Genomic DNA, 22,000 nt, shown 5'->3' with positions numbered 1-22,000 from the left:
ATAGGAAAAAAAATATGTCTTTATTTTTACTCACATGTAACTGAAATTTAACATTCTCTTATGTACTTGGACAACAAACTACAATAGTTAACAGTGCCTGTGACTTTGTAACCAACAGAAATCACAAATATTTACATGCTGCATTATAGTTTCTGGAGATATCTCAAAATAGGGTTTACTGTCAACACTACTTTGAAATTACCATAGTTATTAGACCTTCCTTTTTTTTTTACCATGTTAATAAAAAGTATATCTATTACTGTGCCAAAAAAGTGAATGTTTTGATAACTGTGTTTCAACATAATCGGTTTCCTCCGTAATTTTATTTTATTTATTTTAAAAGTTATGGCCAGCCTGACCAGGTGGTGGCACAGTCGATAGAGCATTGGCCTGGGATGCTGATGACCCAGGTTCAAAACCCCAAGGTCACCGGTTTGAGTGCAGCCTCATCCAGCTTGAGCGTAGGATCATAGACATGACCCCCATAGTCACTGGCTTGAGGAAGGGGTCACTGGCTCAGCTAGAGCCCTCCAGTCAAGGTACATATTAGAGCAATCAATGAACAACTAAGGTGCTGCAACTGTGAGTTGATGCTTCTCATCTTTCTCTCTTCCTGTCTGTCCCCCTCTCTCATTCTCTCTCTGAAAAAAAAAAAAAGTTATGGCCAAAGAAGCTGAGAGTTTGCTGGTGGGCTGGGGCCACACCTGCTACAGCACCCTGTATCCATCAGGAGAGTGAGAGGACAGAAGGGAAGGAGGTAGGAAGTCCTGGTGCAGGCTGTGCAAGCTCAGGGTTGTACAGGTGGGCACTGCTTGGCGTATGCTGATAGGAGACAAACTCTACCCCGCCTCTGTTCACCTAGCCGGCCCAGGAGGGAGTGCCTTTTTCTCACTGCCAAGCTGTTCACCCTTGGGACTCCATCTCAACCAGGCTCTCTAATTGACACTGTGTGGGCAGGCTGGGTCCTGGGTGAGTGCCCCCCCCCCCGTGTGCCCCTGTGGCTCTTGCCAGCAGCATTGTAGGAGTCCCTGGGCAGCAGGGACTGTCTTCTCCTCCTCTGTACTCATGGGAAATGAAATTTCAGCTATACCCTGAAGGGTGAATAGGTTTCCCACTGGCAGAGCAGGGAGGAGTGGGGGTGGGAAGACAGGTAGAGAAAGAACAGGGACAGCAGTGTACCAGTCTGGGGCTCCCAGCCCTCAGACATGACTAAAAAGGTAGGCTCATTCATTCAGTCGACTGTGAAGTCAGTTGACATTTATTGAACACCTGCTGATTGCCAGGCTCTGTCCTGGGTACTGAGGATATAAAGAAGATGGTCTTGACCCTCAAATAAGTTCATAATTTAGTTTGTGTTGAGAGGTGTGTGAGTATGAGGGAAAAGCACATTCTCACCTGAGGACATAGGGAGGAGCCTGCCAGGGGGAGGAGGTACACATAGCTGGGGCCCTACAGGGCAGAGTCTTGAGGGCTTTGAAGGCCAAGGAGTGTGGGTTTGTCCCATGAAGGAACCATATCAGTGGGCCTAGGCTACAGACTCCCTGGGCCCTGGGGGTCGTGGAGCAGGGTGTGGCTGGCTTAGATGGGAGGGCCTAGCGGGCTCAAAATCCAGGAATGAGAAGGCTGGAAAAGGGCAGGCATTCATAATCAGGAACTAGAACCAGCTAGCTTCCATTTACTGAGCACCTGCTATGTGCTAGGCACTGTGTCCAATGTTTCATGTGCCTTGTGAACGTTGTGCCCTTGAGAGAGTTACTATCCCAAAAGCACAACTGGGAAAACTGAGTCTAAGAGGCTCTGTTCCTTGACTTGGGTCACACAGCCTGGTAAAGCTGGCATTCAAAGTGGGTTTGACTGTCACCATGCTTTGATCACTGGAACCTGTGCTATCACCTGGAACCTTTTCCCAAAAATCCTGCTTGCCTCCTGTCAGCCCTCCACCAAAGTTACTCAGAGTTTCTGGAGAAAGACATCAAAGGACCTCAGATCTGGATTGGGTGAGCCAATCTGAATTCCACGTTTTACAGATGGGAAAACTGAGGTTCAGACAGAGCAAGTGATTTGTCCCCCATCACTTAGATGTCAATGGCAGAGCCAGAACTGGAACTCAGGGTCCTGAATCCTATTTTTTTTCTTTTTCTTTTTTTTAATTTTTATTTTTATTTTTTTATTTATTTTTTTTACAGAGACAGAGAGTGAGTCAGAGAGAGGGATAGACAGGGACAGACAGACAGGAACGGAGAAAGATGAGAAGCATCAGTCATCAGTTTTTCATTGCACGTTGCAACACCCTAGTTGCTCATTGATTGCTTTCTCATATGTGCCTTGACCGTGGGCCCTCAGCAGACCGAGCAACCCCTTGCTGGAGCCAGCGACCCTGGGTCCAAGCTGGTGAGCCTTGCCCAAACCAGATGAGCCTACACTCAAGCTGGTGACCTTGGGGTCCCGAACCCGGGTCCTCTGCATCCCAGTCCGACGCTCTATCCACTGCGTCACCGCCTGGTCAGGCGTATCCTATGTTTTTTCTATCACATGTGATGCATCTTCCCAGGAACCTGAGGATAATATTTGAAACCTCTTAAACCAGCACAAACTGTGATTAAGGTGGAGGCACCACTCACCTCAGATATCCCTCTTCATTTCCCTGAGACCTGGGCCTCCAGGAGATCTGGTGTCCTGCTGGGATCTCCCCTCAGAGCTGTAGTTCCCAGAGCACTAAAGAGAGCGAACCTGACCAGGCGGTGGCGCAGTGGATAGAGCGTCGGACTGGGATGTGGAAGACCCGGTTTGAGACTCAGGTCACCAGCCTGAGTGCGGGCTCATCTGGTTTGAGCAAAAGCTCACCAGCTTGAGCCCAAGGTCGCTGGCTCAAGCAAGGGGTTACTCAGTCTGCTGAAGGCCCGTGGTCAAGGCACATATGAGAAAGCAATCAATGAGCAACTAAGGTGTTGCAACGCACAACGAAAAACTAATGATAGGTGCTTCTCATCTCTCCATTCCTGTCTGTCTGTCCCTGTCTATCCCTCTCTCTGACTCTCTCTCTGTCTCTGTAAAAAAATAAAATAAAAATAAAAAAGTTAAGAGAGTGAGGTGAGGGATCAGCACTTAGATGGACTGATGCCAGTGATCTTAAGACTTGGCACAGGACCCCTGCCTTGTGGCATCGAGGTCTGTGCAGCACAGGGTGTCCTGGCCAAAGCAGAGTGGAGATGTCACCAGTGGCAGGGCCTGTGGGAAGGGCTGGGTGGCAGGTTTGGGGGGAGACAAGGAAGGTGCCCACAGTCCAGAACAAGTGTCTACTGACAATAGCACTGGGCAGGATGGGATAGCCTAGAACAGCTTTGAATATGAGGCTGAGTGAAATATTGAGAGAGTAAAGCAGAGGGCAACGAGACAAGGACAGGGAAAGGAAGGGCCAGGCTCAGCTGCCTTCTCCCTGCTGCCGCACACCTGCCCCCAGGGTGCCGATAGAGTCTGCCGATACCTGGAGGCGTCCTAGTGCCTGGACACTCTGTAGTTGTGCTGTCCTCACCCCAAAGCCCAGGGTCCTGAAGCAGGGGGAGTTCAGTGAGCTGTGCTCCAAACAACAAAGACCTGAGCACAGATTTTGGCTGGAGGAGTCAGGTTCAGAACCAGGCCCTCTCCTTCAGGGTGAGAGAGAGGTCCGTCTAGCCTTGCTCTGGGCAGGGGAAAGGAACAGGGGCATTTGCACTTCATATTGAGTTCAACCCTTGTCCCCTGGGTTGGGGGTGTGAACAAAAAAAGGGTATCTATGGAAAGTAACTCTATAGGGTAATCTTGATCATAAATTTCTAACTGGGCAGATCAAGCCCCAGGCATATAACTTCTTTAGGAAAAGGTTTATCTTTGCTTTAAGCAAGTCCTGTCTCTTGACAAGAGAATCTAGGTTAACACACATTTGAAATAAACCATACCGTCTGCAAGAAAGCAGTTAATCTTGTTAACCATCCGTAATCCGATCCCCGCCTTGCTCTTTCCCACCTTCCTGTAATCTTCCTTACTTACCCTTCTAATTTTCAAATGCATAAAAGAAGCTTCGAAACTATTATCCTTTAGGCATTTGAGATCTTGTTCTCTGGCATATGTCCTCAGTTTGGCTCAAATAAACTCCTATGAAAGTTCTCGACAGGTATGGATATTTCTTACGTTGACAGGGGCCAAAGGGAACAGGGGGCGTGCTGGTTGGTGTGCTGGGCTCAGCCGGTTCTTAGGCCAGGAGGTAAGAGAGGGAGGTCCCAGTCCACCCTCCATTCCAGAATTTCTCTTACCACTTTCCCTCCCTCTAGTTTTCAAAACTAAGGGGTTGGAAGTGAACTTAGGCCTAGTCCACATCTGTCCAACCTAGAGCTACTCAGCTACAAAGACTTGTATGTTCTCCCTCACCATCCTTGCTCTGCTCAGTTGGCAAACTCGGGGCCTGGTCTGGGCTTGAAGGGATATGGTCATGAGCTGGATGTGACAGTGACAGGACTGGGAGAGGGCAGGGCTTGGAATGAAGGGACATGAGCTAGGTTGAGAAGATATGGACTGGGATGTAGAGATACAGGTTGGGATGAAGGACATGAGCTAGGTAGGGGCACAGGCTGGCATAAAAGACACAGGTGGGAAGTGGTGGAGATACACAGGTTGGGTAGCTCAGCCCCTGGATGGCAGGCTAGGTAGTGTGGTGCTTACACATGAAATAGTCCAAATGTGCTCGGGCCAGGCCGGCCAGAGACACTTTGGGCCTGGAGCTGGAAGAACAGCTTCAGGCAGAGGTTCTGCCGGCCTGGGATCTGATCCTGGGGCAGTCTGGCCTCTGACTTGGGCAGGGCAGGGAGTACATATACTGTCCCTCCCCCAAAGTGTCAGGGCCAAATTCTTGGCTTTCACCACAGCGTCTGGCCCAGGCTAATTACAGGGCTGTCTCCAAGACTGGCTATAAAAGGGTGAATGAACCCGCCCAGGAACCTGGGAGAGCTCTGTTCAAATGGCATGGGTTCCCCAAACTGGCCCTTGACAGGCTGGTGTTAGCCAGGGACCCTTGGGCACACTTCATTTCACACCCAGTCATATAACCTCACAACCTTTCAAGCCCACACAGTCAGTCAAACTCACTGCGGGGTGAGGGAAGACAACCCTGAAGGGGCCTCAGAAAGGAAGGCAGAGACTGTGTTTACACAGCTGAAGTGGAAGGGGCCTCACCAGTCCGGAGGGAGCAGCCCAGGCGCCTCAGGCACACGGGCCACCTCCATCCCCTGCACACAGCAGGCAGGAACGCTGACACACTCCCTTCCACTTCCACACACATTCAGGCAAGCATGTTCAACAAACTTCAAAAACATACTCACACCCTTCATAGGCATCAGGCACACACAGGAATGTCACACCATCTAACACACTCAGTGGAGGGGTTGACAGGCACCCCAAGTTATTCTTGGATCCAGGGTCACACAGACTGATGATACACTTAAGGGCTGGCATCCAACATGTGACAGTTGCCAGCAAACACCTTGCTGACAGTCTCAAGTAAACAATGTTTTACGCCAGGGAGGGCAGCAGCCAAACTGAGTGGACAAAGTCTGGAGTCCAGGAAAGTCTAGGGGAGAAAGGAGGTGGGGTTTGGGAGAAAGCAGTACTACATCCACACCCCTGGAAAGCTATAGGTCATATCAACAGCCACACAGGACACAGACACAACTCCTAGGGCCCCGAAGATGTAGCCAGACAAGGTCACTAACACAGAGTGAGTCAGGGGCTTCTCACTCATATCCACATGAGCACAGAGACCTGGGGCCACGCCAGGCATGAGAAACCATACTCACCCAGCTGCACTCGGCCCCTGCATGGCCCTCCCTCCATTGCCGTATGCCGGTGAAGCAGAAGACAGTAAAAGATTTGAGTTTGGGACTAGAGAAACTCCTCTCTTCACACCTTAGACATGCTTACACACACACACACACACACACACACACACACACACACACACACCCAGACCCTGAACCTGGGGGAGGGACCCAGGGAGAGACCAACAGAGCCTGCCCCAATCCATGTGGGGCTATGTCCCCATATCTGTCTCCCTGGAGGACACCAGCACAGCCCACTCCGGGCATAGACCCCCTGCCCAGGCCCTGGTATGCAGTGTAGAATAATAAAAGAGCCGTTTGAAGAGATGAGAGGCTTGAGGGGTGGTTGGCAGGTTGGCAGCTCGGGTGTGGCTACTGTCTTTGGGGGACTAGGAAGGTAGAAAGGCTTTTCAGAGGGGGCATCGTGACCAAAAGGTCAGAAGCTGTTATGTTTATGTTTCATAATATAAGCAGTCACAAAAACATTCACACTCTCAGTAGAGCACACCCTTTCCACACAGGGCGCCTTTATGCACGCGCACACCCTCCCTAAGCACCAGTCTGCAGTCCCCTTCCCTCCTAGGACAACCCTCCGGGCACCATTATCATGGGATCTATGTGCATGGCGCCCTCTAGAGGTTCTCCCTCACATCTGCACTCGGACTGAAGGGCTGCCTGTCCTGGGTACCCACAAGTAAGCACCCACGGCAAATGGGCCTCTTCTTTTGGCACAGATGGCTGGGAAACTGGAAGCATCCTCTCAATCCAGGAGTCTTTCTAGGCTGGGGAAAGCTGGGAAGCCAGGGATACTGTGGCGGCCCGGGGGACTCAGAAGAGGCCGGTTTTCTTTTAGCCAAAGGCACTTATGCAGAGGCCTTAAAAATAGGTTGGATTGACTGCCAGAAGGTGGCAGTAAAGCTTTTTACTGACAGTCTAGTCCAGTTCAAATAAGTATACTGTTTATTCTGTACCAAACACCTGGAAATTCTGCAGGACCCCTGGTCCTGGGAACCAAACCCAAGGGGTCTGTCTGCAGGGTGGGACGTGGGGGTGCCCCTGACGGTGCCCGGACTAGGATCTCCATTTTGTCTCCTTTATTAGCTTATTAAACTACACTTTAATTTTTTTCCCATGGTTCCTCTAGGAGTACAGAATGCATCTTAACTTATCATAGTTTATCTTCTTCAATATTACACCACTTTACTTAGAATGTGAGCACCTTGTTTCTATTTCCCACCTCCCAGACTTAGTGCAATTATTGTCCTGCATTTTATTTCTATATATCCTATGAATCCAATACACATTATCTTTGCTTTCATTTCTCAATTATCATTTAAAGAGAATTTTAAATAAAGAAAAAATATTTTCTTTATTTACCATTTCTGGTGCTTTTTATTCCTTTGTGTAGGTGGAAATTTTCATCTGGAATCATTTTTCTTCTGCTTGAAGCACTTATAAAATTTTCTTAAAGTGCAGGTCTGCAAATGATGAATTCTTTCAGCTTTCTAATGTCTGAAAGCATCTTTATTTCATCTTCAGTTTTGAAAGTGATCTGCACTGAGTTCTAGGTTGACGGTTTTTATATTTTAGCACTTTAAAGACGTTGCTCCACTGTCTTGTGTTGTTTCTGATGAGAAGTCTGCTTCTCTTTTTCCTCTTTACGTCATGTTTTTTCCTCCGGCTGCTCTGAGTATCTTCTCTTTGTCACTGTTGTTCAGCAGTGATTAAGGCAGATTATGATGTGCTTTCATGCAGTTTTCATCCTATTTCCTGTGCGTAAGAGTTTGTTGAGCTTCTTAGCTATATGGTTTATAGTTTTCATCAAAATTAGAAAATCTTTTGGCTGTTATTTTTTCAAATATTTTTCTGTCACCCGTCTCCTCACTTTTCTGGGTATCCAAACAGGTACATAGGCTGTTGATATTATTCCTCAGCTCACTAATTTCTTCTCTCCCTACCCCTTCTGTTCTCTTTGTATTTCATTTTGGATAGTTTATATTGCTAAATCTTCAAGTTCATCAATTTTTCTGCAATGTCTAATCTGCTTTAAATTTTTTTAAATTTTTTTTTTTACTTTTATTAATTTTTAGAGAGGAGAGAGAATGAGAGAGGGGGGGGGAGGGAGGAGCAGAAAGCATCAACTCCCATATGTGCCTTGACCAGGCAAGCCCAGGGTTTTGAACCGGCAACCTCAGCATTCCAGGTTAACGCTTTATCCACTGCGCCACCACAGGTCAGGCCTCTAATCTGCTTTTAATTCCATCCAGTGCATGTTCATCTCAAACTTTGTAATTTTCATCTCTAAAAGTTCAGTTGGGGTTTTATTTTATTTTACTAATTTTAGAGAGGGGAGGAAGAGAGAGAGAAAAAGAAACATCAACTCATAGTTGCTTCACTTTAGTTGTTCATTGATTGTTTCTCACATGTGACCTGACCGGGCAAGCCTGGGGTTGTGAACCTGAGTGCTCAGCATTCCAGGTTGATACTGCATCTACTGCGCCACCACAGGTCAGGCAATTAGGGTCTTATTTTATATCTTCAACATCTATTCTTATCATTTTCATGTGTTTCTTTATCTTCTTGAATATATGAAATATATTTAGTAATAACTATTTTAAATAATTTGTTTACTAATTTTATCACCTGTGTCATTTTTGCATCTATTTTGATTTCCCCACCTTCATTTAAAAAATTATTTTCTTATTTATTGATTTTAGTAAGAGAGAGAAAGGGAGAGAGAGACAGAAACACTGATCTGTTCCTGTATGTGCTCTTGCTGGGAATCGAACCAGCAACCTCTGTGCTTTGGGATAATGCTCCAACCAACTGAGCTATCCGACCAGGGCATCCCCTCATTTTGGGTCATACTTTTCCTCTTCTTTGCATGTGTGGTAATTATCAATTATATGCCAAACATTGTGATGAATTTTATGTTGTTTGATGCTGGACTTCTTGGGACCAGATTAATCCTTTTAAGACTTAATTTTTTAATTATGTATTGATTCTTTTTTTTTTTTTTTTTTTACAAAGGAGAGGGAGAGACAGAGAGAGGAGAGACAGAGAGAGAGAAGAAGGGGGGAGGAGCTGGAAGCATCAACTCCCATATATGCCTTGACCAGGCAAGCCCAGGGTTTCGAACCGGCGACCTCAGCATTTCCAGGTCGACGCTTTATCCACTGCGCCACCACAGGTCAGGCTATTTTTTAATTTTTAATTTATTGATTGATTTTAGAGAGAGAAGAATGGGAAGAGAGAGAGAGAAATTGATTTGTTGCCCCACTTATTCATACCTTCATTGGTTGATCTGTGTACCCTGACAGGGTATGGAAGGATTGAACTCGCAACCTTGGCCAACAGTCTAACCTAGTGATTCTCAAACTTTTTTGAAGTCTGGGCGCATTTAAAATCCTACAAATAATTGTAGGCACACTATATACAAATTTCTGAGAAATATGTTATAATAAGTCAAATATTAAAGAAAAAAAATAAAGTCCAAGCGTGCTTTTATGGTAATTAAATGAAATAAATATGACAAAATTAAATTTATTCTGACATTAAAAAACATTTTTATGTTACATTTCTTGAGTTACGCTTTTTAGAATTTGTAAGAAAGAGGGGTTAAAAAATAAAAAAAAAATGAGCCTGATCAGGCAGTGGTGCAGTGGATAGAGCATCGGACTGGGATGCGGAGGACCCAGGTTTGAGAACCTGAGGTCGCCAGCTTGAGCGCGGGCTCAGCTGGTTTGAGCAAAGCTCAACAACTTGGACCCAAGGTTGCTGGCTTGAGCAAGGGGTTACTTGGTCTGCTGAAGACCCACGGTCCAGGCACATATGAGAAAGCAATCAATGAACAACTGAGGTGTCTCAACAAAAAACTGATGATTGATGCTTATCTCTCTCCGTTCCTGTCTGTCCCTATCTATCCCTCTCTCTGACTCTCGCTCTATCTCTGTAAAAAAATAATAAATAAATAAATAAATAAATAAATAAAAATTGAAAAGTGACAAAAAAGTTATCTTTTTATATACTGTATATAAATACATTCTTAGTAAGATTTAGTAAATTCGGCAGGTCCTGGTGCAAATTTGTTAAGTTTTTTCATTCTTGTGTTTATGAAAAACATGAGCCTGATGTATCCTAGCAATTTCTTCAATGTTTGGGCATATATATATATATATATATATTTTTTTTTTTTTTTTTTTTAATTTTTCTGAAGCTGGAAACGGGGAGAGACAGTCAGACAGACTCCCGCATGCGCCCGACCGGGATCCACCCGGCACGCCCACCAGGGGCGATGCTCTGCCCACCAGAGCCACTCCAGTGCCTGGGGCAGAGGCCAAGGAGCCATCCCCAGCGCTCCGGCCGTCTTTGCTCCAATGGAGCCTTGGCTGCGGGAGGGGAAGAGAGAGACAGAGAGGAAGGGGGGGGGGTGGAGAAGCAAATGGGCGCTTCTCCTATGTGCCCTGGCCGGGAATCGAACCTGGGACTTTTGCACGCCAGGCGGACGCTCTACCGCTGAGCCAACCGGCCAGGGCCAAAATCTAATTTATTTTATTTTATTTTATTTTTTTACAGAGACAGAAGAGAGTGAGTCAGAGAGACCGATAGACAGGGACAGACAGACAGGAACAGAGAGAGATGAGAAGCATCAATTATTAGTTTTTCATTGCGCGTTGCAACACCTTAGTTGTTCATTGATTGCTTTCTCATATGTGCCTTGACCGCGAGCCTTCAGCAGACTGAGTAACCCCTTGCTGGAGCCAGCGACCTTGGGTTCAAGCTGGTGGGCTTTTGCTCAAACCAGATGAGCCCACGCTCAAGCTGGTGACCATGAGGTCTCGAACCTGGGTTGTCTGCATCCCAGTCCAACGCTCTGTCCACTGCGCCACTGCCTGGTCAGGCTGTCCCCCAAAAATCTAAATGCTAAAAACCCTGTTAGTTTTTTGATCCCCAACAGGCACATATTTCTCTGGAATACCATAAGGCACACCTAGAAATCTAGGGCGCACCAGTGCGCCCTGGCGCACACTTTGAGAACAACTGGTCTAACCAAATGAGCTACCTGACCAAGGTCAAGACATGATTGTAAGTGCCATTTGGCAAGACAAAAATAGTCTTTCATTTAGGACTAATTTGGTCTGGCCACTGAGACAATAGCCTTCTGAGGACTCTACTTGATGTCTGTGTTTCACCAGCATCCAATCAGGGGACAAAAACCAAACGGTAATTTGAACAGGGAAAGTTTAATATACAGAATTATTGACTGTAACAAGAGAGTGGCCAGCCAGAAATAAACAGAACTCAGAGCATTTAGGCATAGCAGATATCAGGAGAAGCCACTACTTCTAGGGCTGAGATAGAGCTTCAGAGGAAGAGCCCTTCCTCCCCCAGCTGCATCTGAGAAGCTCCAGAAACTTGCCAAGAGAACACACCAGAATCCCAAAGGAAACTCTCTTCCTCCTACAACATCTCTCCAGCACCCTCCACTGGCAAAGCTTACCACCATGCCCACTGGCAAAGGAAAAGGACTGAAAGGGCTCATCTTCATTTTCACAGAGCAGGCAATGAAGAATCCATTTAGAATAGGTATATGAAAAAATGCTCAACATCACTAATCATTAGAGAAATGCAAATTAAAACCACAATGAGATATCACCTCACACCTGTCAGAATGGTGCTCATCAACAAAACAACACAGAATAAGTGCTGGCGAGGATGTGGAGAAAAGGGAACCCTCCTGCACTGCTGGTGGGAATGCAGACTGGTGCAGCCACTGTGGAAAACAGTATGGAGATTCCTCAAGAAATTCAAAATCGAACTGCCTTTTGACCCAGCTAATACCACTTTTAGGAATATACCCTAAGAATACCATAGCACTGTTTGAAAAGAAGAAATGCACCCCCATGTTTATGGCAGCATTGTTCACAATAGCGAAGATCTGGAAACAGCCCAAGTGTCCGTCAGTGGATGAGTGGATTAAAAAGCTTTGGTACATAGGCCCTGGCCGGTTGGCTCAGTGGTAGAGCGTCGAGCTGGCATGCAGGAGTCCCGGGTTCGATTCCCGGCCAGGGCACACAGGAGAAGCGCCCATCTGCTTCTCCACCCCTCCCCTTCTCCTTTCTCTCTGTCTCTCTCTTCCCCTCCTGCAGCCAAGGCTCCACTGGAGCAAAGTTTGCCCGGGTGCTGAGGATGGCTCTGGGGCCTCTGCCTCAGGTGCTAGAATGGCTCTGATTGCGGCAGAGCAACACCCCAAGATGGGCAGAGCATCCCCCCCTGGTGGGCATGCTGGGTGGATCCCGATGGGGCACATGTGGGAGTCTGTCTGACTGCCTCCCCGTTTCCGGCTTCAGAAAAATACAAAAAAAAAAAAAAAAAAGCTTTGGTACATATATACTATGGAATACTACTCAGCCATAAGAAATGATGACATCGGATCATTTACAACAACATGGATGGACCTTGATAACATTATACTGAGCGAAATAAGTAAATCAGAAAAAACTAAAAACTATATGATTCCATACATAGGTGGAACATAAAAATGAGACTCAGAGACATGGACAAGAGTGTGGGGGTTACGGGGTGGGGGGGAGGAGAGGGAGGGGGTTGGGGGAGGGGAGGGGCACAAAGAAAACCAGTTAGAAGGTAACAAAAGACAATTGGACTTTGGATGATGGGAATGCAGCATAATCAAATGTCAAAATAACCTAGAGATATTTTCTCTGAACATATGTACCCTGATTTATCAATGTCACCCCATTAAAATTAATTAAAAAAAGAATCCATTTAGAGCTGAGAAACAATAAATTAATAACTGGCACAAAATTTTAACTAGCTGGTCTTTCCACTCTGGCTATGGGAACACAGACTGTTACTGCCCCTGACTGAGCCCTGGGGGATGGCTTCTCCTTTCTTATGGTTCTTTCCCTACCTGTACACACTTCTCAGCACACAGCTGAAGACTTGAGGGGAAGGCTCTGCAAATTTTCAGAATTCTCTCTCTGTGCAGCTCTCTTCTCTCCACTACCCTACCCAGAGATCTGCCCGCTTCGGCCTCCCAGACTCCTTGCTCCCTCTCCCCCACACTAGAGTACCAGGCGCAGCCTGGCTGCTCCTCTCTGCACTGCAGCCTGGAGTTCTCTTCAGGCAATAATCTTGGGCAATCCTAAAGCTCACTTTGTTTCTTCTCTTTCAGGGATCACTACCTGTTGTAATATCTAATATAGTTATTTTATATAGTCTGTGCATTAAAATTTTTTCAATTTTTTTTTTCAATTTTTAAATGTTTGTTTTATTGATTTTAAAGAGAGGAAGGGGGAGAGAGAGACAGACAGGAACTTCAATCTGTCCCTGCATGTGCCCTGACCGGTGATTGAACCAGCAACTTCTGTGCTTTGGGAGGATGTTCTAACTAACCTAGCTATCTGACCAGGGCAAAAAAGAATTCTTTTTTATTTATTGATTTTTAGAGAGAGAGAAAGGGAGAGACAGAGACAGAAAAACATTGATTTTTTTGTTCCATGCATTCATTGGTTGATTTTTTTATGTGCCCTGACTGCAGGTTCGAACCCACAACCTCGGCATGTCTGGATGACGCTTTAAACAACTAAGCTACCTGGCCAGAGCCAGTCTGTCCATTTATTTAGTTGTTTAATACAGTAGGGTAGAGGATGGTCCCTGTTACTCCATCATGGCCAGAATCAGAAGTTGGCCTGTGATTTCAGAAGAGACTTCCCTGCCAACATAATTTGTTTGCTTTTCAAAAAGCCCTTACTGAGGTTTTTTGTTTTTGTTTTTTTTTTTCTGAAGCAGGAAACGGGGAGGCAGTCAGACAGACTCCCACATGCGCCTGACCGGGATCCACCCAGCACATCCACCAGGGGGCGATGCTCTGCCCCTCCGGGGCGTTGCTTTGTTGCGCCCAGAGCCATTCTAGCGCCTGGGGCAGAGGCCAAGGAGCCATCCCCAGCGCCCGGGCCATCTTTTGCTCCAATGGAGCCTTGGCTGCGGGAGGGGAAGAGAGAGACAGAGAGGAAGGAGAGAGGGAGAGGGGTGGAGAGGCAGATGTGGAGAGGCACACAGTAAGGACGCCTCTCCTGTGTGCCCTGGCCAGGAATCGAACCCGGGACTCCCGCACGCCAGGCCGACGCTCTACCACTGAGCCAACCGGCCAGGGCACCCTTACTGAATTTTGTTCCGTTTTTTAACCCTGTCTGGCTGTAATAACTAGCACAAACACTCTTGTATGTCACATTCTATAATATCCCTCAATTGAAAAAAAGGAGGCTTTAAACTGTAATTTATATACTGTTCCTTTTAATTGTATATAATTCATTTTGTTTTATCACAGTAATGCATTAGATCATTTAAAAAGTCATAAAGGGCCTGACCAGGCCGTGACGCAGTGGATAGAGCATTGGACTGGGACACAGAGAACTCAAGTTCCAAACCCCGAGCTCGCTGACTTGAGCACACGTGTGCACGTTCATCTGGTTTGAGGACAGCTCACCAGCTTGAGCCCAAGGTTGCTGGCTCGAGCAAGGGGTTACTCAGTCTGCTGTAGCCCCATGGTCAAGGTACATATGAGAAAGCAATCAATGAACAACTAAGATGCCGCAACAAGAATTGATGCTTCTCATCTCTCTCCCTTCCTCTTTGTCTGTCCCTCTCTCTGTCTCTGTTACACACACACAAAAAAAGTCAAATAGGACTAAGTAGTTTTTATGAAAAATGATAGTCCTTGCTACACCTCTCCCCAAATCCCCATCCAGACCAGTTCCCAGAGGCAACCAACCTCGAACCTTCTAGTTGTTTCTTCTGATATTTACCCTCATATTTTAAATAATCTTATTTAGCTGGTACTGCTATTTTTTTCCTTTTTTAAAAAAAAAATATTTGACTTCATCTATTGCTGTCCTCTTATTGGAAGATGAAGATTTAGTTCTCTATGTCTACCCTTCAATGCATGAACACACACTTTGCCTCTACACTCCCAGTATAGTTAAATCCAAAATACTTAAATCAATAATTAGCATTTAAATTGTTATGAAACTGTAACAATTATTCACAACTGAGTCATATAATATCATATGATCCATTCTATTTCTTCAAAAACTTTTTATTTTCCTTGTAGTTAATAATTATCTGGAAATTCCAACAACCCAACAGAGAAATGGCCAAAGAACATGAAAATTAACCCTAGCTGCCCTGACCAGGTGGTGGCACAGTGGATAGAGCGTCAGGCTGGGATGCGGAGGACCCAGGTTCGGGACCCCGAGGTCGCCAGCTTGAGTGCAGGCTCATCTGGTGTGAGCAAAAGCTCACCAGCTTGGACCCAAGGTCTCTGGCTTGAGCGAGGGGTTACTCGGCCCACTGAAGGCCCGCAGTCAAGGCACATATGAGAAAGCAATCAATGAACAACTAAGCTGTCACAACGAAAAACTGATGATTGATGCTTCTCATCTCTCTCCGTTCCTGTCTGTCTGTCCCTGTCTATCTCTCTCTCTCTGTGTCTCTGTAAAAAAAAAAAAAGCCCTAGCTGGATAGCTCAGTTGGTTAGAGCATTGTCCCAATATGCCATGGTTGTGGGTTTGATTCCTTGTCAGGGCACATACAACAATCAACCAATGTATGCACAAATAAGTGGAACAACAAATTGATATCTCTCTCTCTCTTTCTAAATGTCTCTCTCTCTTTCTAAAAATCAATCAAGAAAAAATTTTTAAGAACATGAAAAGCCCTGGTCAGAGAGCTCAGTTGGTAGAGCATGGTTTGATCCCTGGTCAGGGTACATACAGAAACAGATGTTCCTGTTTCTTCCTTGCTCTCTCCCTTCTTCTCTCTAAAATCAATAAAATAAACATTTTTTAGAAAGAGCATTAACATTTCACAGAAAAGAAATGCAAATGGCTTTTGAATTTTTAAAAAAGATGTTCAATCTCACACATAAGATAAATGAAAATTAAAACTATGTTAAGATAGTATTATGGGAGGCCCATACAGAAGTCTCCTCACTATCTCCCCTCCTCTCACCTAAAAAATAAGAGAGAGAGAAAGATAGCATTTTACATTTGTCAGCTTGGCAAAATTCCAAAAGTTTACTACCCAGTCTGTTGACGAGGCTTCAGGGAACAGGCGTTTTCACATATATTGCCAGTGGGAAGGCAAGAAAAGCACAGCTCGCATGGAAGAAGAGCTGGAGACACTAAGCAAAATTGCAAATGCACTCTTCATCCTTTGACCCTGCAATACCACTTCTGGAACTTGTTCTGTAGTTATATCTGCACACATTTGAAACAATCTTTGTATACAGTTATTCACTGTGGCATTCATGTACAATAGTAAAGTATTAGAATAAACCCAGGTGTCTTTTTATAGAGAATTGGTCAAATAAACTACTGTACCTCCACACAATGGAACACTAAGCCACTAGACAAAAGAATGAGGAAGTTCTTCGTGGAAAGAGCTCCAGGATATAATGTAAAGCAAAAACAACAAAGCGTAGAACAATGTGTATAGAATGTAAGAGAAAATAAGATTATATATTCATATTTACTTATACCTTATTTAAAAACACTAAAAAATAACAATGTGAAATGTCATTAACACTACTGAACTATATGCTTAAAAATGGTTACAACAGTAAATTTTATGTTATGTGCTTTTTACCACAATTTAAAAAAATTGGAAATATCCATGAGAAACTAACAAAAATGGTTGCCTCTCTGGGAGGAGATGGGGTACATGGAGTCAGTTAATTTGCTTTTTTGTATCATTTTGATGTTTCAATCATGTAAATGTATTACCTATTCAAAAATGAATTTAAATGTAAAATATGGTTCTCTTATTTATTTCTTTTCATTTTCTTTTCCTTATTGCTTAGTTATCCTTAAACTCTGATCAGTCCTTCCTTTTAATATAGTCAAGAGCATCAGGTAGCTTGGCCTTGCCCCTTTTCGTATGTATGTATGTATGTATGTATGTATGTATGTGTATATTTTCAGTGCCCTTTTTTCTTGGAGACACTCTTCCCGGAGACCTTCACTCTCTGCTCCAATCTGGGCTGATTGGTCTTTAGTTCAGTTGTGCAGCTGCCACCTCAAGCTTCTTTCCAACTACAATCTGGGAATTCTCTTCCCTCTTTCCTGGGTTAGAGCCCTGTTTCCTGGATACCATGTTGCATTTTTTCTGTGTTTGTTTCTCATTTTGTAGACCTCCAAGAGCTTCCTGTAAAAAACACTGCATGAAAAGGAAATGTCTGTGTCACTGAATGACTCAAAGTGCTCTTTAACCTAACCCCATTCTTCATTGCTAGTTTGGTCGGGGGTATAATTTTAGGTTAGAAACATTTTCCCTCTGGATTTTGAGGTCTCCTTATATTTTCAGGTCTCTTAGCTTCTACTGTTGCAATTGAGAAATATAAGACTCGGCTGATGCCTGATCCTTTGTCTGAATGCAAATCTTTATCACACTCATTCTAAAATTTCTGCTATGAGAAAGTTTCTTGTATCAGTTACCATTATTTAAATGATTTCTTCATTTAATAGTAGTAAGATGAATTTCTTTCTTTTCTTGTGGTTTCTTTTTCTTTGTGTACTTTATCACTGTCTTCTTCCCATAGGAGGCTCCCTCAAATGCCTGCCGACCCTTGGCTATCCATTCTTTTCTCAACACAAGGCACAAAAATGCTGTTGGGTAACTGTACGTACAAGTCAGGTTTGTGACTGCACCACAGTGGAATACTAGCTCTTCAAGACAAAGATCTATGTCAGTTTTGTTTACAGATAGAGTCTAAGCACCAAGAATATTGTCTGGCCCATAGTAGGTGCTTAACAGATATTTGTGGAAGGAAGGGAGGCAGGGAGGGAAAGATGAAAGGAGTGAAGGATGGAAGGAAGAAGTAAAAGGACATCTAGTGGCTTTCTCATCTTTTCTAAATGTTGACCTTTTCTCTGGGACCATTCTCTGAGACTTTTTCAAGAAGAATCTTCTAATTTGTCTCCTTGGAGTGCAACCCTGGTTCACAAGAAACAGGTAGGGAAAAGGGTAGGGGACTCACCACTTAGCGTGCAGATTGTGATTTTTATCTATATGTTCTTTTTACCTATTTTGCTTGGTGTTCTTGAGGCTGTGTGAGAAGCCTCATAGTGAAGACCAGGATGTGAACTCTGGTTTTTATCAGAAACTGCAAGCAGCACCAGCTCCCCCGGCTCTCTGGGCTGTGTTCCTTAGTAGCAGCTCCCCCGCATATTAGAGCTAGCTGACTTCGCCTTAGTTCCCAGGCATTTCTAGGTCAGCCGCCTGCCTGGAAGACTACCTTTTTAGGTATAGGCTAGCTAGCTGAGCAAGTGGACATCAGCACACTGATGTAATAATGGTTGATGTGATGATATTGGCTCCATGCCGCTGTCCCTAAGCCCAGTATCTACCCACACAGGCACTGCTAGCGGGGACATCAGAATTAAGACAACGGGAGACATCAGAATCCAGGAGACTTGAGACTGAGGAGACCAAGGGGAGCATCAGAAGCAGAGATGAATCAGCAATAAAGCACTGAAAAATGTACCACCATGTCTTCGGCTCCTCGTGTTTTTCTTCACCTTGGGGATCTCACCGCCTAAGTCAAGGGTCCCCAAACTTTTTACACAGGGGGCCAGTTCACTGTCCCTCAGACCATTGGAGGGCCGGACCATAAAAAAAAAACTATGAACAAATCCCTATGCACACTGCACATAACTTATTTTAAAGTAAAAAAACAGAACGGGAACAAATATAACATTTAAAATAAAGAACAAGTAAATTTAAATCAACAAACTGACCAGTATTTCAATGGGAACTATGCTCCTCTCACTGACCACCAATGAAAGAGGTGCCCCTTCCGGAAGTGCGGTGGGGGCCAGATAAATGGCCTCAGGGGGCCGCATGTGGCCCGCGGGCCGTAGTTTGGGGACCCCTGGCCTAAGTCATCCCTCATGGAGCAGGTGTGCTCTGGCAGGCTGGAGTCATGCCCTTCTTACTTTTCTAATCCGGCTATATGATTGGCACCATTCTCTACAGTAGAGAACAAAGTTCATTCCTCATGAAGCTTACAATCTTCTGGGGAAAAACATAAAATAGACCAATATATCTGTACATACATATATACACACACATACAGATATACAGATATGTATATCGATGTCAGGTAGTGACAAGTGCTATGAGAAAAATAAGGCAAAATAAGCAGATGAGGAGGTACAGGAGGGCGTGTGTGAGCTTGTTCATGCAACCTCATGTGTACTAGAGTCAGAAATGTCTTGGTTAGAGGTGACATCTGAATGAGTCGTGTTTATCCTTGGGGAAGAGTTTTCAGTCTGAAGTTTGAAGTGCAAATTCCCTCAGGCATAGTTGGGGAGGTCAAGGAGCACAGGAAGGCCAATGTGGCTGGACAATGGTGAGTCAGGAGAAAATGTTTTGAGATCAGGTGGGGGAGGAAGTGAAGGGTCAGACCATGCAGGGCCTGGAAGAGTGCAGTCAGCCCCTGGATTTCTTTCTTTCTTTCTTTTCTTTTCTTTTTAAAATATGAAACGATTCACAAATTTGTGTGACATTCTTGTTCAGGGGCCATGCTAATCTTCTCTGTATTGTTCCAGTGTTAGTGTATGTGCTGCCAAAGTAGGCACGGCCCCTGGGTTTTATTAGATGTGTGACTGGTGGCCATTGGAGGGTTTGGCCAGGGTATCTCAGGATAAAAGTTACTTTTAAAAGGATCTCTTGGGCCTGACCTGTGGTGGCGCAGTGGATAAAGCGTCGACCTGGAAATGCTGAGGTTGCCGGTTCGAAACCCTGGGCTTGCCTGGTCAAGGCACATATGGGAGTTGATGCTTCCTGCTCCTCCCCCCTTTCTCTCTCTCTCTCTCTCTCCTCTAAAATGAATAAATTTTTTTAAAAAATTAAAAAAAAAAGAAAAATACAAAAAATAAAAATAAAAAAAAAGGATCTCTTGGCTGTTCTGTAAAAAATAGGATCGTAAGGTCTGACTGGTAGTGGCACAGTGGATAGAGCATAAACCTAGAAGTATGAGGCCCCTGGTTTGAAACCCTGAGGTCACCAGCTTGAGCACAGGCTCATCAGCTTGAGTGCAGGGTCACCAACTTGAGCGTGGGATCATAGACATGACCCCATGGTCACTGGCTTGAACCCAAAGGTTGTTGGCTTGAGCCCAAAGGTCGCTGGCTCAAGCCCAAGGTGGCTGGCTTGAGCAAGGGGTCACTCACTCTGCTGTAGCCCCCTGGTCAAGGCACATATGAGAAGCAATCAATGAACAACTAAAGTTAAGCAACTATGAGTTTATGCTTCTCATCTCTCCCTTCCCTCTCTTGTCCTTCTTCTCTCTCTCAAAATCAATTTCTAAAAATTGGATTATAAGGGTGTCAGTGGAAGATAAAAGACCTAAGGGCACCATCTCGGTCCACGGGAGAGGCGAAGGTGACCCAGCCCAGGTGGTAGAGGTAGAAGTAGTAAGATGAATTCAGGATGAAGCCTGGATACTGGGTGAGGGAGAGGGTAGTCAAGGACAACTCCTGTTTTGGTTTGAACAATTAGGTAGTGCATTTTCTGAGGTGGGAGTCACTGGGGAAGAATGAATTTGGGTGGGAATCCAGACAGCATTTTGACAGTGTTGAGTGTGGGATGTCTATTAGGCATCCTGGTAGAGATGTCCAGTAAGAGTGGATCAGTAAATATACAGATGAGGTCAAGACATGGGTTAGATATAAACTGGCTCCTCAGCTATGGATGGTGTTCACAGCAAGGAGCCTGCTGAGTTCTCTTAGGAGTCAGTGCACTCAAGGCAGTGAGGAGGTTTCTTATGAGTAAACTTGCATAGGAAGGTCAGAGCACCTGTGGTGGCGCAGTGGATAAAGCGTCGACCTGGAAATGCTGAGGTTGCTGGTTCAAAACCCTGGGCTTGCCTGGTCAAGGCACATATGGGAGTTGATGCTTCCAGCTCCTCCCCCCTTCTGTCTCTCCTCTCTCTCTGTCTCTCCCTCTCCTGTCTAAAATGAATAAATCTAAAATGAATAAATAAATAAAAAATAAAAAAAATAAAGGAAGGTCAGAGCAAGCAATACCTGAACAGGAACAGAGGTGGTGAAGGTGATCACAGAGGGGGTAGAGGGAGGCTCCCTTCCCCCAACCCGGAGGTGGCAGTGGGCAGGGGTGTAGCTGTCTAGTTTCTGGAGGTGAAGACAAGACCTGGGGGCCTAACTGTCCCAGGTCTCTTCTGTCCCCATTTCTAGCCATGGGCTACATCGTGCATTGAGAGAGGCCTTACTCTTCCAAAATCCTGAGCCCTCCCTGGGGTCTGGGGAGCCAACAGACTGAGTTTTGGCAAGATTTCAGTCGGCAGGTACCCACTTGAGAGCTTCTTCCTCTCTCAAAAAATCAGTTGCCACTCCTCCACCAACTGTCCAGCTTCCAAAATGTGTTAAACATCTCAGGTAATGAGGGTTCTCCCACCCTGGGAGAAGATATACTAGTATTATGTAATGATTCAGAAGCATTTTATCGATTGATTGGTTTTTAGAAAGGGAGAGAGAGAAACATTGAATTGTTGTTCCACTTATGTATGCATTCACTGATTTTTATTCTTTCTTTTTAAGCAGGCAGGGGGGGGGAGGGACAGGAAGGGAGAGAGATGGAAAGCATTAAGTCATAGTTGCAGCACTTTACTTGTTCATCTCATATGTGCCTTGACCTGGAGGGCTCCTGCCGAGCTAGTGACCCCTTGCTCAAGCCAGGAACTTTTGGGCTCAAATCAGCGACCATAGGATCATGTTGATGATCCCACGCTCAAGCTGGTGAACCGGCACTCAAGTCTGTGACCTCAGGGTTTTGAACTTAGGACCTCAGCATTCCAGATTGACGCTCTATCTACTGCACCACCACCAGTCAGGCCACTGGTTGAGTCTTGTATGTGCCCTAACCACGGATTGAACCTGCATTCTTGCCATGTCAGGATGATGCTCTAACTATCCAGCCAGGGCAAATCAGAGGCATTTTAATGTGGTTTTGAAAAATAAACATGGGTCATTAACACCTCATGTTTTCCCAAGTCTTTTTTTTAATTGATTTTAATTTATTGTGTTTACATAGATTCTAGTGTTGCCCCGAAT

General features: G+C 45.1%; 1 non-coding gene across 1 annotated transcript; it reads right to left on the bottom strand.

Moving 5' to 3' along the window:
- Positions 1 to 19,400: 19,400 nt before the first annotated feature.
- Positions 19,401 to 19,507, bottom strand: LOC136327924 (U6 spliceosomal RNA). The gene has a single exon (XR_010729979.1). It is a non-coding gene; the product is annotated as a U6 spliceosomal RNA (small nuclear RNA).
- Positions 19,508 to 22,000: the final 2,493 nt, after the last annotated feature.

Source organism: Saccopteryx bilineata, chromosome 2 (assembly GCF_036850765.1).
Source record: "Saccopteryx bilineata isolate mSacBil1 chromosome 2, mSacBil1_pri_phased_curated, whole genome shotgun sequence".
NCBI classification, from domain to species: Eukaryota; Metazoa; Chordata; class Mammalia; order Chiroptera; family Emballonuridae; genus Saccopteryx; species Saccopteryx bilineata.
This window is presented reverse-complemented; position numbering and strand designations above follow the sequence as displayed.